Raw genomic sequence first — 20464 nt, 5'->3', positions numbered from 1 at the left:
TTGCAAGCCCCCACAGAATGGACCACTTAAAAATCTAGCTGCCCGCTACTTAAAAACGTTGTGTGGGGGATATGTTTCCTTCTGCAAATAGAGATTGACGAGATCAGTGACGAATGTTTCCTAATCTTGAATCTCGAGAAATATTCCAGCAGCTCCAGCCTTTGGTGTTTTCATTTCACGACTCTTGAGATACAATCGAGCGACTCTTGCTCAGAAGTTGTTTGATCAAGGTTACAACATTCAAGGCTTCAGTAAAGCTTTCAAAAAGTTTTATTGTGGACAAATGTGATGCATCAGTGACAAAAAATGTCCGATGCAATTCCCTATTTTGACTTGTACCATACGTTCCCGTGTTTTTTTAAGGTGAACAATTCACTTGCCTTTGCATGTGTTTGTGAAGGGCCTCAATCGTGGGGCAGGATACGCTCACCTTTTCGCGAACACCTGGTATTTGATGGTGATTCATGAACACATGTTCATCATAAAGTCGGACTCGTACAATCGACTCTCCTTTATGCAGAGACTATGTTTATGAAAATGTTTTTCGTTGCTTTGTATCTCCATTCAAAGTCCTCCTCGATGTCTTTTTTAAATTAAGATGTCATAGCAACTGTATAGTGACGCAGCTATTGGTAATCTTGCTTTCCTTCAGTGTGTTCTAATGATGTTCATAAGAAAGAAACTACATACTCCATCAGTGGAAATAACAAGTCCTTTGATGAGATCAGCAACGCATTTGGCAGCTGTCGTTAAATGGTCTATTTAGTATAGTATTACGATTTTCCTGAGGGAATTTGCTTCTCAACCTAAGTATTCGATCCGTGATCCGTTCAAGACTACATCTCTACATCTGACCCATGAAGATCCGGGTTAGAATAGGTCTTCCGCAACCCATGCTTGCTGTAAAAGGCGACTATGCTTGTCGTAAGAGGCGACTAACGCGATCGGGTGGTCAGGCTCGCTGACTTGGTTGATGAATGTAATCGTGTCCGAATTGCGTGGATCGATGCTCATGATATCAGTCACGTGATTGTCTGGTCCAGACTCGATTATTTATAGACCACCGTCATATAGCTGGAATAATGCTGAGTGCGGCGTTAAACAACAAACAAACAAACAGCTTCAAACATGCTTCACATAAGTATTCCACACTTTCTTAGTAGTAAACATTTTTTCTTAAAACGTATTTTGTACACAAAACTTAAGAACATACCCCTCACATTCCTGAATGCCACTTAATGTACATACAATAGAGCAGATAATAGATTGTATCAGTTGAAAGGGTGTACAGACATACAGAATTGAAATATCACCACCTGCCATGTTCACCAAGAGCGCAACGTTATCACAACGTCATCACAACGTCAAGGGATCTCTTCAAACTCGAGAAGTGGCCTTGAACTTTAACGTGGAGTCATGCGATAAAAAACATTAAACTCGAGGATGGCAATATTGGCGTCTCGTCATGCGGCAGAGCCTCGGGATGTATCTCACCGATAGTTGAGGCAGTGTGAAGGCAGGTTATATAGCATACATATGCTTCCCATGAGCTCAAAGCCCAGTTCGTTGATATGGCTATGACCGCAACTCTGCACATTGAATTAGGGCACCGTTACATGTCCACCCGGACCATCTTGGTTTCAATATGTGTTTATTCAGCAGATTAACTGTCTGCCTGGCGTTGACGTTGTATTTTGTTGACATTGTACATGTGGCATTGTATCAAGCATTGGACATGTAGCCAGACTAGAGGCAGAGGAGGTCAAGTACCCTAGTATACCATATGTGTCGTGAGACCCGGCTTAGAGTGAGATCGGGTGGTTTTAATGTGTGACCTGACTGCGAGCGAGTGCCGTGTTTCACGTCGCTTTGAACAGTATTTGAACAGTTATATCCTGGCGTGTCAGCTTAATGTGGGAGGAAAGCCCGAAGTGATGCAGGTCTCAGACGTTTACCGCTTCGGTGAAACCCAAGAGCACGGGTATGGTGCTTACAAACCTAGAAACATAATAGGGGCGAACCGGGGTTCGAACCCAAAATCATAGGTTTATGGCGTGCCCACCTCTGCACATGGAATAGCGGCGCCTTAGACGACTGTGCCGCCCGTGCTCCCGTGTAATGAAAATATAAGTTGTTGACTGATCTCGAGAGGCATATATTTTGATGTACTCCGTGATGTGAGTAATTCAATAAATAATAAATCTCTGGTTTAAACCAGTTACAGTTATTTACAACACAAAATCGGCTTTATGATAAAAAACACACTTTTATGATAACAAACTTAATAGAATGTTAGAGGTATCTGGCCCTAAGGCATGCTTTGGCGTAACCTCAGTAATCCTGGAACGACCTTGTTGACGTAATTCAACATGAGTTGAGAGGTGTTACCCTGCGTTTAGCCATGTTCCAGCAAGTTCACGGCAGAGGAGCACAGAAACTGGGAAAAGGTGAGAATACAACCTGGGCTTCCAAGCGAAGGCTTAGTCCTCCACAACATCTGGCGTTCATCGTCAGAGAGGCCTATTTGGCAGTTAATTTTTGGCTTCACCTCAAGTTTCACTTTGGGATTTCATCTCCCGACAGAAATTGGGGGTTCACCCGGGATATAAAGTAAACACAAACACAACCTACGAAAGACGATTTCTGTCATAGGTCAAGTGTCACTAAGTTTTACGAAAATTCGTGGAAGGCGAACCTTGATAGCTAAACGACTCAGCTACGTCCGCAATGCAATTAGTTCAAATGTATCTAGTAATTCCTGAAGCCTTACGGAAGTGACAGGAAATTATCAAAGTAGTGATGGAAACTTACGAAGGTTACGGCAAACCATGGTGTATCGTGACTCGACTCTACGGACACTTACGAAGGTTACGGCAAACCATGGAGTGTCGTTACTCGACTCTACAGCCACTTACGAAGGTTATGGCAAACGATGGTGTATCGTGACTCGACTCTACGGACACCTAAGAAGGCTACGGCAAACCAAGCTGTGCCATGACTCGGCTCTACGAACACTTACGAAGGTTACGGCAGTATCGTGACTCGACTCTATGGACACCTAAGAAGGTTATGGCAAACATAGTGTGTAGTGACTCAACTCTACGGACACTTACGAAGGTTATGGCAAACATGGTGTATCGTGACTCGACTCTACGGACACTTACGAAGGTAAGGCAAACATGGTGTATCGTGACTCGACTCTACGGACACTTACGAAGGTTATGGCAAACATGGTGTATCGTGACTCGACTCTACGGACACTTAAGAAGGTTATGGCAAACATGGTGTATCGTGACTCGACTCTACGGACACTTACGAAGGTTATGGCAAACCAAGGTGTATCATGACTCGACTCTACGGACACTTACGAAGGTTACGGCAAACATGGTGTATCGTGACTCGACTCTACGGACACTTACGATGGTGTTAGGGATTTTCGTGTAACCATGGAACGACGTAAAATCAGTCTATTATGGTTGGTAAGTTCGCAGGCAAAGGAATTCTAAGCATCACTGCGCCCCGAATTGTAAAACAGCAGGAACGTAAAATGTTTGATGGCAGGATCTCTGGGTAAATCGTTTGAGGAATTTGTGATAGAAAAGAAAGTGTGGTGGACGGGAGCCAGTGCAGAAGGCGTGAGTCAAGGGAGAAAGGATCGGAGGACCTAGAATATGGACATGGAACTTCCAGGGAAGGCTGAAGGCAGTGTTGCATCATTCCTTTGTTGCACTGACGCTCCTTGGATAAGTTCATATTGGAAAGATTTGGGGAGGGTTTTCAGTGTCAACACTTAGGATAGGTTGCTGCTTCACGTAATTGTAACGATTTGTGCTACTTTGGTTTGATGCAAGAATCGTGGTTTACTCACTAACCATGTCACTTGTGATGTTGCCAGAGGTCGATGTGTCTTGCCAATGAAACTGGAAATCATGGGAGTAGTGGCGGCATTTGCTGGACTGGTCGTAGAACGATTGATGGAGTTAGGAATCAATGTCATAAATCAATTCGAACTAGAAACGGGTTCACTGAGGCTTACATTAACATGGCAGAATGTGTTAAATTGATTTTTCATTGATGGCAGAACCTATTTTCACCAAGATCGTCAACCTGATTATGGTCTTCATCAACGGCTACTTACTGATTCAACTTTTGTCATGATCATGAGGTACGTGATGAATCGGTCTACGGGAGAATGGAAATGATACGTTGGCCAGGTAGCATCACAGTTTGGCAAACGAAACTATTATAAAGGTCAATATGTTGAGGGCCATTGGGTATTTGGAGATGATGAGAAATTATCCTGAAACAATATTTGTATGGTATGCTGAGATATTGACACTTTGATATCTTTAATCAAACTTTTAATTTTACCTGTTTCCATTATCATTTCAGAGAATTTCAGAGACCTCATCACATGTCTGCATACAAAAACAGTCAAGAAGCGTACTAGCGCCTACAGAGGACTGATATGCGTGTGGATTAAACATTCGTTGGTGTATGTCATGACTAGGCATGCTCACATCCCTCCAGGATCTATCCTACAGAGGCAGGCTGCGGTTTGTTCCCATATAAAACTGGGGAAACAGTTCCAGAGAGCATCACCTCTACACGGACACATTAAACGAGAGATGGGGTGCTCACATGGACAACACAACCATACAATGGCAATGGTCGACTCAAAATAGAGAATTGCATATGAACTGTCTGGATATGGGAACAATATATCAAACTATTCAAGCAGTCATCAGTAGTGATTGCAACAGACAACATGGGTAGTATACGATACCTGCCTTAAGTTAAAGCATGCATTATCTGGGCAAGCTAACATGTCCTATCAGAGCTTTGAGAATACTACATCACAGCTACTCAAGACCACAGAAAAGACGACCATAACGGACTGCTAGCGCCATGCTGAAATATACAGTCTAACATGGGAAGCTGCGGAGCTCACTCTATTAAGGCCCTGACAAGAATTCTGGCATCAAGGAACGCAGTACCCATCAAACAAGTGGTAGTGAGCTGTCAATGGAATGGGCAGCGTTAATGGACATGTGGATGTTGTGAAGTATTTGCTCTCACAGGACATAGTTGACATCAACAGCAGAGGATGGAGGAAGCGGACACCAATGATGAGGGCAGCAGAAGAAGTAGTAGAGTTACTCGTAAAAATAATCTTCAGTCTAAAAATGAACATACGTTTTGTAATGTATACTTACACAGAAAAGGTACTGTGCTTCATATATAGTGATGTACATGTTATGTTGTTTAATGTTGTTGAACACAAGAGCATAATATTTTGGCATTTGTCTGATCAATGGTTTATTTTAACACATATTTTGACAAAACCCAAACCTGGTTAGAGGAGACAGAATGAGACACCCCTAAAAGAGGGGTGGTGTAACATCTCAAATTAAGAGTGTCAATATCGGGTATGTCCACCATTTCTGTTGATACAGGTAAGGCTGAGCCATAGCGTTGAAGACAATAGCTGATTGAAAATGGCGAGGGGATGTTTAGCCCAACAGAAGTAGTGTTACCGGCTGGTTCTGGTGCTGTCTTAGGTGTCCTTCAATCTCATTCCAGACATGTTCTATGAGGAAGAGGTCAGAGTAAACAGTCTGCCGTGGCAGTACAGCAATGTTATGCTTACTCTTACAGTCTGTTAATGTCTTGAACGTGCATTATCTTGCTGTGACAAGACATTGTGTCCCTCCATCCGCACAAAGGGTAGAACATGATCAGGTCCCACTTGCACAGAGCGATCTTAGCGCTAAGATGATCGTAACTCCCATGCTTTAACAGAGGCTTACGGTAGTTGTAGCGCTAAGATCGCTTTTGTGCAAGTGGGACCTGGAACCAAATGATCCTGGTAGCGTTTAAATTGCCATTAACAATGATGAGTTCTCCCATGAAGGTTGATGCCTCACAATACCATTACACTTTTACCCTCAAACTGACTTTCTCCTGGACGCTGTATACATCAAACTAGACATGGAAGAAAAATTGGGCGAATTGCTTGACATCGGGCTGATATTTTGCTCCCTCAACAGGTTGTGTATCTTTCTGCTACTGATCGGTCTCAACCCAGGCATTTATCGAGCTGTTGATTGACAGTTTGGTATTGATTCCGTAGATGCAACAACCAAATATTGTTGTTTATCACTTGTTTAGAGATAATATTGTGTTTTGAATTGTCCTGCAACTTAGTTTATTGCCATTCCTGTTTGCAGCATTCCACGGTGCGCAGACGTTGGTTTCAGCAAGCCTAGGCATTGTACCGTTACAATCAGTATTTTAGTGAGCACCTGGCAGCTAAACAATGTATGTATGCTGTTCACATTAAAAAACGGACTAGTTAGTTATGAAGAGACGAGGGAGTGATGAAGAGACGAGGAAGTGATGAAGAGAGGAGGGAGTGATGAAGAGAAGAGGGAGTGATGAAGAGAAGAGAGTGTGATGAAGAGACGAGAGAGTGATGAAGAGACGAGGAAGTGATGAAGAGATGGGGGACTGATGAAGAGACGAGGGAGTGATGAAGAGACGAGGGAGTGCTGAAGAGAGGAGGGAGTGATGAAGAGAAGAGGGAGTGATGAAGAGAAGAGAGTGTGATGAAGAGACGAGAGAGTGATGAAGAGACGAGGGAGTGATGAAGAGAGGAGGGATTGACGAAGAGACGAGAGAGTTATGTCAAATTGAAAGAAGCCATCATAAAATCTTTTTGAAGACTGCCATATATGATAGGATGCAACCAATGTATTGGGACTGCCAAATAAATCCATATGAAAATGTTCTTCATATGAACATCCGTCCGTTTGCTGTATCTATGATATAGATATCCTCATAACGATCTTCAGTTAAAACGACCTAAAATTAGTGGTCCCTTTTAGTTCAGTATAACTGTAGTTTACTGTATGTTCGTCCTAATGGTGACTAGGAGTTTACTATTTGTGCAATAACTGTTATCTTACGATATCACCGTACGGTATTCGCAATTCATATGTTTGCTCTCGTAAGCTCTTGGTATTAATAATTTATATCTGATCCGAAAGGTGGTGAGGTGAGGTGAGGTGAAATTGGGTTTAACATCGCGTCCAAGATTATTGCACTTATATGGCGACGTTCAAGCATGTGTGTGTGTGGCTGCTTGTACTATTCCTGATTGATGTCCATGTATAGTGCTCACTGAGATGCCGCAGTTTAACATGAATACACCACTCAGACACAGTATTCTGACTCCGAGCCGGGCGGACGCTCTACCTCTAGACCGCGGAGGCGGTTGATTATAATTCACATTATATTTGAAAGGTAACATAAGAGTTGACTATAGACCATATAACAAGCGTTATTATATATCAAAGATGACACAAATAGAATCTTGTCATGGACATCCATAAACAGAAATGTAAGAGAAACTTGTAACATTAACACTCGGCAGCTTCCTGTATCGCAGCCATGTTGAGACTCTTGCCTCTCTATGACTACGTCTATGTCTCTGGTAGTTTTCCATGCAATTAAAGGATATTATTACAGACAGTACACAATACAGTTACTAATAGTGACGAAGTGAATTATTTATTTAGGTGTGTGTTTTGTGGTATATGCACAATGCACAGGGACATTTTAAGAATAATTTGATGTTGGTATGATAAATCAATGTTTCGTTTGCCTGTCTGTTTAACGTCACATGTATAGTTTAATTGATTGTAAATTGATCATTCTTTGCTGATTTAAATACTAGTTGTAAATAGTCATTATTGTGAGAGAAAATTGGGAATAAATACGTGATGATTAATTATAATTAAAGTATCAAGAGGGGACTGTCCTACAACTGTCATAGCAATATATTTACGAAAACGGTTTTCTTAATGAACATAATGACATCTATATGCACTGAAACACTTAACTGCCGTTATTTATAAGATGCTAATCCCCATTGTATTGTACATCGATTATCTGCCACACTGAACGAGATGCGCAAGTATGTCACTGATAAATTATACAATAATCAACGTCAGAACAACGCATTGTCAGAACATGCAGACAGTAAATCAGCTGGACACAAAGCTTGACATAAATCAGTTGGACATAAATCAGCTGGTCATAAATCAGCCGTACATGGATCAGCCGGAGATAAATCAGCCAGACATAAATCAAATGGACATAAATCAGCTGGACATAAATTAGCTGGACATAATTCAGCTGGACATAAATCAGCTGGACATAATTCAGCTGGACATAAATCAGCTGGACATAAATCAGCTGAACATAAATCAGCCGGACATAAATAAGCCGGAAATAAATCAGCCGGACATGTATCTGACGGACATAAATCAATCGGACATAAATCAGCTCAACATAAATCAGCCAGACACAATTTAAATGGACATAAATCAGCTTGACATAAATCAGCTGGACATAAATCAGCCGGAAATAAATCAGCCGGACATGAATCAGCCGGACATAAATCAGCTGGACATGACCAGCAGGACATAAATCAGCTGAACATAAATCAGGCGGACATAAATCAGCTGGACATAAATCAGCTGGACATAAATCAGCTGGACATAATCAGCTGGACATAAATCATCCGAACATAAATCAGCCGGACATGAATCAGCCGGACATAAATCAGCTGGACATGACCAGCAGGACATAAATCAGCTGAACATAAATCAGGCGGACATAAATCAGCTGGACATAAATCAGCTGAACATAAATCAGGCGGACATAAATCAGCTGAACATAAATCAGCCGGACATAAATCAGCCGGACATAAATCAGCTGAACATAAATCAGCTGGACATAAATCAGCTGAACACAAATCAGCGGGACATAAATCAGCGGGACATAAATCAGCTGGACATTGATCAGCTGGACATAAATCAGCTGGACATAAATCAGCTGGACATTAATCAGCTGAAAATAAATCAGCTGGATATAAATCAGCTGGACATTAATCAGCTGGAAATAAATCAGCTGAACATAAATCAGCTGGATATAAATCAGCTAGACATTAATCAGCTGAACATAAATCAGCTGGACATAAATCAGTTGGACATAAATCAGCCGGACATTAATCAGCTGAACATAAATCAGCTGGATATAAATCCGCTGGACATTAATCAGCTGGACATAAATCAGCTGGACATAAAATCAGCCGGACATAAAGCTTCACATCAATCAGCCGGACATAAATCAGTTGGACATTTATCAGCTGGACACAAATCAGCGGGACATAAATCAGCGGGACATAAATCAGCTGGACATTGATCAGCTGGACATAAATCAGCTGGACATAAATCAGCTGGACATTAATCAGCTGAAAATAAATCAGCTGGATATAAATCAGCTGGACATTAATCAGCTGGAAATAAATCAGCTGAACATAAATCAGCTGGATATAAATCAGCTAGACATTAATCAGCTGAACATAAATCAGCTGGACATAAATCAGTTGGACATAAATCAGCCGGACATTAATCAGCTGAACATAAATCAGCTGGATATAAATCCGCTGGACATTAATCAGCTGGACATAAATCAGCTGGACATAAAATCAGCCGGACATAAAGCTTCACATCAATCAGCCGGACATAAATCAGTTGGACATTTATCAGCTGGACATAAATCAGCTGGACATAAAACAGCTGGACATAAATCAGCCGGACAAATATCAGCTGGCCAAAAATCAGCTGGACATCGATCAGCCCGACATAAATCAGCCGGACATAAAACTGTTGATTGTAAATAGGGTTTTAGATCGATGGTCAAGGTTTGTAACACCAACCCTAGCTCCAGTTAATAAACTGATAGAGACACAAACCTTCCAGACAGACGTTTTCACATCCAACCTTCACAGATCGGGAAGTGAGATTGCAGACCTCGTATCCACAGGGATTATTCTGGACCTTGAGAAAGCAATGAAAAAAAATAAAGTGTCGATCTCTGACTTCTATCACTATGAAGTTAAGGCGTCGATATATAACTGTTTATGGAAGGTGTAACATGGCCCTTATATCGTGATGTATAACTGTTTATGGAAGGTGTAACACGGACATTATATCGTGATATATAACTGTTTATGGAAGGTGTAACGTGGACATTTTATCCTGATATATAACTGTTTATGGAAGGTGTAACATGGCCCTTATATCGTGATGTATAACTGTTTATGGAAGGTGTAACACGGACATTATATCGTGATATATAACTGTTTATGGAAGGTGTAACATGAGCCTTTTATCCTGATATATAACTGTTTATGGAAGGTGTAACACGAGCCTTATATCGTGATATATAACTGTTTATGGAAGGTGTAACATGGACCTTTTATCGTGATATATAACTGCTTATGGAAGGTGTAACATGGACCTGATATCGTGATATATAACTGTTTATGGAAGGTGTAACATGAGCCTTATATCGTGATATATAACTGCTTATGGAAGGTTATGGACCTCATATCGACATACAGGCAATGCAAGGGAATGCCTCCAGAATCGCCGTTCAGGTCTTCGCTTTTTATTTGCTCAAACACCATGATGTCACAATGAAATGACAATCACACTGATATTTCTGCCACTAAAGCTGGTCACCTGTACTTTTACGGTCATACCGACTCTGTGGTCAAGAAGATAGATTGAATGCAAGGTCGTTGGTTCGATCCCCGACCGCATCATACCAAAAGACGATAAAAGGTGGTAAAACAAGAACTGGACACGCATGCACGCACGCACACTATATGCGAAATAGAAGAACATTGACTCCTTGTGTCAAAACAGCTGCGTACCAAAAGTTGCTGTTTCATTGTATTGAGTTGTTTTAGGGACATTATCTCACAAAGGGTCAAACTCTGTCCAGCCCAGCAATAATAATGGTAACACAACATTTGCAGAAGACCCCCGCTGTTCAAATGCCAGTGTCCCGGTATAAACTCTCCCCCATACAAATTCTCCCCCCGGAGATTTTATACCGGTACAGATTCTCCCCCGGAGAATCTGTTCTGAAATAAAATCTCCCCCGGGCGGATATATTTCACGCCCCCCTCAGTATAAAGTCTCCCCCCTGATTATTCGGTTTGTTGCAATGTCTTTAAGTACTATATTCTTTAGATAGTTATCTTTAATGTCAGGAGGGTTACTTTAAAAAGTAGATTTTGAAATATGGTCAAAATGAATTGATATTTCAGCATATTTTATTTGGTAACTGTACCTTCCATCCTAAAATAATTATAAGACATATATCATACCAAACAAATTTGAATGAAATGACTTAAAGTAACAAATACATGTTCAGTTACTGCTGTAACTGAATTCAGAAATCTTATTAATCCTCGCAAACATTCGGTTTTAACACTAACTACGTAAAAGAAACTGTCAACATATCCACGCGCACCTCCAGATCAGGCTGTCCATTATACTCTGATTTAAGATCTCAAATATATTCCTTAATACAGGCTACGATTTGAAAATGGTATCAGTGTAATATCAGTGGCAAGAATATCATGGTGCAAGCAGGTTTCTGTTAAACATCATAACTATCTAATTCAGCCCTGATAAAATCTACTTTGTCTTTAAGACTGTGTCCGTTTAGATAATTTTTTATATAATCTTTAAATCTGGACTATGCAAAGGTCCTGGATTCGGATGGATATCACCGCAGCCAAAGAGAAAAAGTAAAACTAATAATGATAATCGGAAATTATATAAGCCAAGTAACCCAAAATATATAGAAATATGTATCATCTTCCCGAAATGATTAGCATGTAGAATAGATTCAAAAACACCCACTACCAGCCTGTATTGAATAACATCAACCGGCATCGTCAAAGCAAAGTGTACATGTAATTGATACAATCGGGCTGGCGGTTAATCTAAATGAAGAACACCTTGTTAAAAAGACACACCGAAACTGATTTGCATAACTGATGACCACAACCTATTGCAAAATATCCAAATAGTAAAAATGATACAGTATAACCTCATACTGAAGAGAAAACAAGAAAAACACAGAGAAGTAAAATAGCACGTCATATAGAATTGAGATAAAGTAATCTGAGAAGGGATTCATACGTTATATACAACTTTAAAAAAATATAATTATGAAAAACGAAAGGAAAAGTGCCCCCCCCCCCCCCCCACACACACACACACACACACACACACGCACACACATCCGAAAAAGAAAGAAACCCCGCAAAATCAATAAAAATTAAAAAAACAAATTAAAAAAAAACAAACACACACACACAAGTAACTAAATGTGTATTTAGATAAATATATAACCCAGAAAAAATAAAAGAGAGAACAAATTAATAAAAAATACATAAACAAGTAAACATTAAAACCTAAAGGAATATGAAAATGTGTAATGCTAAAGCACAACGACACGATAAACTGTTCCAATATTACAATGTTCCCCGATATGCATGCTTTACCTGGGTTACATACGGGTGATCTAAGTTAGAAATATATGACTGATATAAATTCTTTAAACAAGGTAATATCCAATATGCTTGGATTATCTTTTTTTTTCAAATGTGCTCCATTCAAGAAAAGTTATAGAGAATTATTATATTCACTCTCCCCCATGTATTTTGTTCTTTTATGTAAAAGCTTTTTCACCTTACACATTTTAATTACAAATTCCTTTGTTTTGATTTTAATGCAAACAAACCAGGCTTTTGAAATGCTATACAAAAACCATGCTTAAAAGTTCGGCGATTAAGTTTCCATAGTACGCGGTTTGGCGCGGTTTGACCAACTGCAAACCGCTAGGGGCTAGCGGTTGGTAAAACCGCGCAAATCGAAACAGTTCATTTATGATGTAGTATTTCCATTGTCGGGTTAGGACCGTTCGGCTAAAAAAAAATCGAACAGTGCTCGATTATCTTGAACCGCGTGGTTAGCCCAGCGGTTCTACCCGAGCCAATGGTAATTTTACAGAATAAGGCCTAATATCATTGAAAAAAAACTTGTATAGCGGTTTGACTTGAGTTTCGCCGTTTGAATTTATACAGAGTTTTGTATTACATTTCAACCGACGGTGCCATGGTGGAATAAGGAAATAGAACAGACTAGACGAAAACGTAAATCAGCCTTCAATAAAGCAAAACGCGACAACAAACATCTAAACATAGCCCACGAACTAAACCACCAGGTTCAAAAACTAGTCCAAATAGCCAAAAGTAGAGACTGGAAAAAATTCTGCGAAGGTATAAATAACCGTACAGATGCCAGAACGGTCTGGCGCAAAATCCACGCCATTAGAGCCTTAAAACGACATAAAAAAAACTAACATTAACAACTCAACCAACCCCGCCCAAAAAGCAAATAATCTCGCCAACCACTTTTCGGCTGTTAGCAGTAACACCAACTTCAGCCAAAAATTCCAAGATAATCTTAAAACAAAAAACAAACCCACAAAAGTACCAAACAATAACAATCTAGAAATAAACCAACCCTACACAATGGAGGAGCTCCTCTGCGTAATCCAAAACAGGAAAAAGGGCACAGCCCCAGAATTAGACCTAACTTCTTACCAAATAATTAAAAAACTCCACCTAAATCTTCTCCAGATACTACTCAAACTATACAATCTCATCTACCTAAACGGACAGGTTCCTACTCCCTGGAAACAGGCCCTAGTCATTCAAATCCCTAAACCTAATAAACCAGCTAATCAAGCTAACTCATATAGACCAATATATCTAACATCAAACTTATGCAAAGTAATGGAATCAATGGCTTAAAATAGATTTCAACATTACCTAACCCAAAAAAACATCAACTATTGAACTGCATGGCAAGTATTTATAAAACGACCGGGGGAGGATATATTCTGGGGGGAGATTTGTGAGGGACGGGGTGAGGGAAGGGTTGTGAGGGACGGATTGTGAAGGACGGGGTTAGGGAAGTGTTGTGAGGGACGGGGTGAGGGACGGGTTGTGAAGGGAGGGTTGTGAAGGACGGCGTGAGGGAAGGGTTGTGAGGGACGGGGTGAGGGAAGTGTTGTGTGGGACGGGGTGAGGGAAGTGTTGTGAGGCACAACTTGAAGTCAAAATTTCTAAAAGTGACAGATCTGATCTTCAATTTCTCTGTAATCTGAAGTTCACACTGGCCATTTGTTCTGTATGTTGAAAGTACCAACATGAAGTAAATAGCCAGCTGCAAATTGCTACTTAAACACCGTGACATCGTCTTGACGTGTTCACAGAGCACAGTATCAACAAACTGGTTAGACGAGTACCAGAGACTGTAACACAACCAGCTGGAATGACTCCTGCCTTTAAGCAGGACTGTTGCACATGACGACGATGACTCACAATATAGCCTACGTGTCGATTTGCTGACATGGGTCGTTTGGGTCATGCTTTTATTAATACATGTTGTTGTACTGCATAAAGGTCTACAGCTAGGTAAGTGAGGGATTTCAGTTCCATCATCTACACAATCAACCTACAATCCCATCCCCTGCGCCACCATTAGCCCAACAGTCCATTCCCCTGCGCAATCATCAACCCAACAGTCTCATCACCTACATCACCATCAACCCAACAGCCCCACCACCTACACCACAATCAGCCTAACACTCCCATCAACTACACCACCATCAGCCCCACAGACCCATCACCTTCATCCCCATCACGTCAAAAGTCCAACCAGCTACACCACCATCAACCCAACAGTCCCATCACCTACACCACCATCAGCCCAACAGTCCCATCACCTACACCACCATCAGCCCCAACAGTCCAATAACCTACACGTCCATCAGCCCAACAGTCCAATAACCTACACGACCATCAGCCTAACAGGCCCAACACCTACACCACCATCAACCCAACAGTCCCATAACATACACCACCATCAGCCGAACAGTCCCATCACCTACACTACAATCAGCAAAACAGTCTCATCACCTACACGTCCATCAGCCCAACAGTCCCATAACCTACACGACCATCAGCCAAACAGGCCCAACACCTACACCACCATCAACCCAACAGTCCCATAACATACACCACCATCAGCCCAACAGTCCCATCACCTACACTACAATCAGCAAAACAGTCTCATCACCTACACGTCCATCAGCCCAACAGTCCCATCACCTGCACCACCATCAACCCAACACTTCCATCACCTACACCACCATCAGCCCAACAGTCCCATCACCTACACCACCATCCGCCCAACAGTCCAATCACCTGCACCACCATCAGCCCAACAGTCCTATCACCTGCACCACTATCAGCCCAACAGTCCCATCACCTACACCACCATCAACCCAACAGTCCCATAACCTACACCACCATCAACCCAACAGTCCCATCACCTGCACCACCATCAGATCAACAGTCCTATCACCTGCACCACCATCAACCCAACAGTCCCATAACCTACACCACCATCAACCCAACAGTCCCATCACCTGCACCACCATCAACCCAACAATCGCATCGGATACACCACAGTCATCCAAGTCACCCTTCACTACCAACTACCAACAAGGTCCCCAGTTCGTTTCCGCCGCCTCCGTGGTCTAGTGGTAGAGCGTCCGCCCGGAGAGCGGAAGGTCCGGGGTTCGATTCCCGGCCGCGTCATACCAAAAGACGTTAAAAGATGGTACTTGTTGTTACCCTGTCTGGCGCTCGACATTAAGGGGCTAAAACAAGGACTGGTCGGCTCGGAGTCAGTATACTGTGTCTGAGTGGGGTATTCATGTTAAACTGCGGCATGGTATCTCAGTGAGCTAGCACTATAAATCGGCATCAGTCCGGACTAGTACAAGCAGCCACACACACACATACACGTGCATGCACGTCGCTATATAAGTGCAATAATATTGGACGCGACGTTAAACCCAATTTCACCTCACCTCACCTCACCAATTCGTTTCCCAATTTTTCCATTGTTTTCATCGCATAGTTCTTCTAGTTACACTCTGAAATATCTTCGACTTCCTTACACATTTGCCGTACAGCTTTCTTTTATCTGAAAGTATACTATTTTAACTGAAAATCACATTTGTCGTGTACTTCATGAAGTATTTTCTGCCACGCACATATTTTACATAGCTCCACCATGTCCACCATTATTTCTTCATATTCCTCTTCATATTTAGCAGAAAAAAATATTGGTATTGTCTTATCTACGTCATCATAACTCACAAAAACAAGTTCGTTAGACATATTATCAAAAGTTGATCTGCTCTTTACACAAGTTCCAGTTCATCTTTGACCTTTGTCAGCATGGAAATAATATAGGGATGTTACGTGTGTCATGTGCTATTTGATATGTCATGTGATATGTGACACGTGTTGATAAGTGTATGATATGAAGATATTTTGTGTTTCCAAGTCTGTTCACATTAATTTTGTAATGCAATGTAATGTATATTCTTTTTCTTGTAACATCTAGGCAGTGAAAGTCATCAACATCCACAAAGTATCAATCGATCAATTGTAAACACGCCCTAACATTAAGTGAGTGAGTGAGTATGGTTTTACGCCGCTTTTAGCAATATTCCAGCAACATCACGACGGGGGACACCAGAAATTGGCTTCACACATTGTACCCAAGTCGGGAATCGAACCCGGGTCTTCGGCGTGACGAGCGAACGCTTTAACCACTAGGCTACCCGACCGCCCCCCCTAAAATTAACAATAGTTTCCAAACAATCAATGTCTGTATTTGTCACCACTTTTGAATTGAGCTGGATTATCTTAACACATATAATAGTATCATTTCAATAATTCAAAAATAATTTTCAACCATTAAAAATCTTCTTGTCCCGTTTGACTTGGATTTTTAACCCCTCTCAATGTGTGAACCTATTGTATACTCGCCAAAGTGTCATAGTGACAGCGTTAACACTAAAATGTTCTTTTCCAGGGGAACAATCCCTTTACCATCGTCGACAAAAGTGAGGTGAGGTGAAATGGGGTTTAACGTCGCGTCCAAGATTATTGCACTCGTATAGCGACGTGCATGCACGTGCGTGTGTCTGTGTTTGTGGCTGCTTGTACCAGTCCGGTCTTTCCATGTCAGGCTCAGAACTTGTAAATTCATACTTATACATACTCCTCATCTACATGCATACAATGGTAATGTCGTTGCTCTGCTGTCAGTGAAATAGTACAAAAATAAGAAATAGAAATAAGCTAGGGATATGTGTATACTTGCGATGAATATAATCTAGTTTATTATCCCTCCATGAATGATGAGATCTGATTCGTCCACGTGATCTTGGAGGGTAGTAAGTTTCGCAGCGGATGAATATATCTCTTATATCCCACCACGAGCAATACATGCTGCACATAGACTTCTGACAGGCAGAATAAATCCCTTATACCTCGCCTCTAAGCAAAAAACCGAGTCAATTGAAGTCAATTGACATACAGGTAGCACAAGTTGATCGCAGCTCACTTAAACTACTGTTTTCTATCAATTTTGAATTTGTGTTAATTCTTTTACAATGTCACATAAGTACAGATAAATTCGTTGCAGCAGGATCACTCGGGCGACATAGGGTTGTATGCGTCCCAACAAATATGAGGAAACTTGACAAATGTTGCTGCCAGAATTAATATTTAATATAAATCATCCTCATACAGGCAACAATCAAGCTTCATCTGTCTGGCAATTTCAGAGAAGATGTTTTCAGTACGAAAAAATCCAGTTTGAAAAGAAGATAACATCATAGTCGATGTGGGGACAATAGGTGTATTTTCATCAAAGATTTATTTAATCTTGAACTAATGGGTGATAATTGAAATACAACTACCGTTTGGTAATTATTTCTTATGATTGAAGCATTAATGGAAATGGGGCCCAGGTGGCCCAGTCGTCTAAGACGATTATGTTTCTATGTTTGTCAGCACCATACCCGTGCTCGTGGGTTTCACCGAAGTGGTAAACGTCTGATACCTGCATCACTTCAGGCAGGAAGTATAAAACTGGAATACTGTTAAAAGCGGCGTTAAAGTCACTCACTCACTCACTGAGAGCTACAGAATCGTCTGAGACCTGCATGACTTCGGGCAGGAAGTATGTAACTGGAATACTGTTAAAAGCGGCGTTTAACTCACTCACTCACTCACTGATAGCTACAGAAACGCCTGAGACCTGCATCACTTCAGGCAGGAAGTATATAACTGGAATACTGTTAAAAGCGGCGTTAAAGTCACTCACTCACTCACTGATAGCTACAGAAACGTCTGAGACCTGCATGACTTCGGGCAGGAAGTATGTAACTGGAATACTGTTAAAAGCGGCGTTTAACTCACTCACTCACTCACTGAGAGCTACAGAAACGTCTGAGACCTGCAACACTTCAGGCAGGAAGTATATAACTGGAATACTGTTAAAAGCGGCTTTTAACTCACTCACTCACTCACTGATAGCTACAGAAACGTCTGAGACCTGCATGACTTCGGGCAGGAAGTATATAACTGGAATACTGTTAAAAGCGGCGTTTAACTCACTCACTCACTCACTGAGAGCTACAGAAATGTCTGAGACCTGCATGACTTCGGGCAGGAAGTATATAACTGGAATTCTGTTAAAAGCGGCGTTAAATTCACTCACTTACTCACTCACTGATAGCTACAGAAACGTCTGAGACCTGCATGACTTCGGGCTTTCCTCCCACATCAGATATGCCGCATAACTCGCAAGGACAATAATACCATGGAGAGGCGAAAACGAAGGAAAGTGAAATGAAACTTGTGTGAAACTGTGCACTCCATGTTAGTGCAGCCTGCACTCTGGTTTGCTGTTACTGCCTTAAGAAAGCACCCAGTATGCCTTATACGGTATACAAAAATATACAAAAACACTTTGCAATAATATTGAGGACTAAAAACTTACACTAAAATATAAATTCATATAAATATATAAATAATTGTTTTTTACACACAATGATGTTTGTGTCGTCATTCTTTTCTAGAGTTGACGTTGTATTTACCTCTGTTCAGTTCCTCAGCCACAAATGTCTTTTTGGAAATGTGAAGAGAAGGTTGAAAACACCGTCTAAATGTAGCACTAAACGGTACATACGTGTTGCAACTAAACAAATACACTAATTTAAATATATATTTTCAACAAACATGGCCTAGTAATGGCATAAATATATTTTTCAAAATGGCCTCTGTGACAGAACGGATTCGAATTGGGGTATCATCATTGGTGGAAACCAGCATGTTTCATATCCGCATCTTGTGGTTTCTGAGGAGATGATGTATTCGGTGAGATCTATTCAGGAGCACGGTCAAAGTGAAAAGGTCAAATACAGGACACAATTCGAAATGTCATGAATAACGGAACCTGTGTGTTGAGCCCAACTCAACCCGATTTTATTTAATTTGGAATAGAAATTGTTGCGTTATGGCCTTGAGTAATGGTTGAAGTGCAAACGTCAAATCAAGGTCCAAATATCAACAACACCTCATTTTATTCCATCTTGAGACAAATGGCCGAGTAATTGGGGAAATAGTTATTTTTTTAAACATGGCGGCCATTTTGAGATTGAGATTCGGAAACTTTATTGCTGACTTTAGTCATGATAACAGTTACGGTTTCTGCATATCTCACAAGAACCTAACTGGGAATCCAAGACTCTCACTACAATACTGGTTCTCCTAATATGTTCGTGTTATTGTGATCACGCGTCGGTCTTTGCTGATGCTATCAACCAATGGTTGTCCCGATTCGATTATTTGCAGGCCGTTGTGATACAGATTGACAAATAAAATCCATAGCTTAGATCAGCCTAAAAGGAGAATGAAGAGAATCACTGTGATATTTCATGTAGATGTTTCAATGTGTTCACCACAATAAACCCAACAGTCTTAGTCACCCATTACAACAAACACTTATGAGGAAGTCTTTGTCACCCACTACAACAAATACTGATGAGAAAGTCTCAGTCACCAATTACAACAAATACTGATGCGTAAGTATTTGTCACCCATAACAACAAAAACTGATGAGAAAGTATTTGTCACCCATTACAACAAATACTGATCGGAAAGTTTTTCTCACCCATTACAACAAACACTGATGAGAAAGTCTTAGTCATCTATTACAACAAATACTGATGAGAAAGTCTTAGTCATCTATTACAACAAATACTGATGAGAAAGCCTCAGTCATCCATTACAACAAATACCGATGAGAAAGTCTTTGTCACCCATTACAACAGCTACCGATGAGAAAGTCTTTGTCACCCATTACAACAAATACTTAAGAGAAAATCTTTGTCATCCATTACAACAAATACTGATGAGAAAGTCTTTGTCATCCATTACAACAAACACTGATGAGAAAGTCTTTGTCATCCATTACAACAAATACTGATGAGAAAGTCTTTGTCATCCATTACAACAAATACTGATGAGAAAGTCTGTGTCATCCATGACAACAAAAACTGATGAGAAAGTCTCAGTCACCCATTACAACAA

Source organism: Haliotis rufescens, unplaced genomic scaffold, assembly GCF_023055435.1.
Source record: "Haliotis rufescens isolate VD_foot unplaced genomic scaffold, xgHalRufe1.0.p SCAF_24, whole genome shotgun sequence".
Lineage (NCBI taxonomy): Eukaryota > Metazoa > Mollusca > Gastropoda > Lepetellida > Haliotidae > Haliotis > Haliotis rufescens.
Note: the sequence above shows the minus strand (reverse complement) of the source record.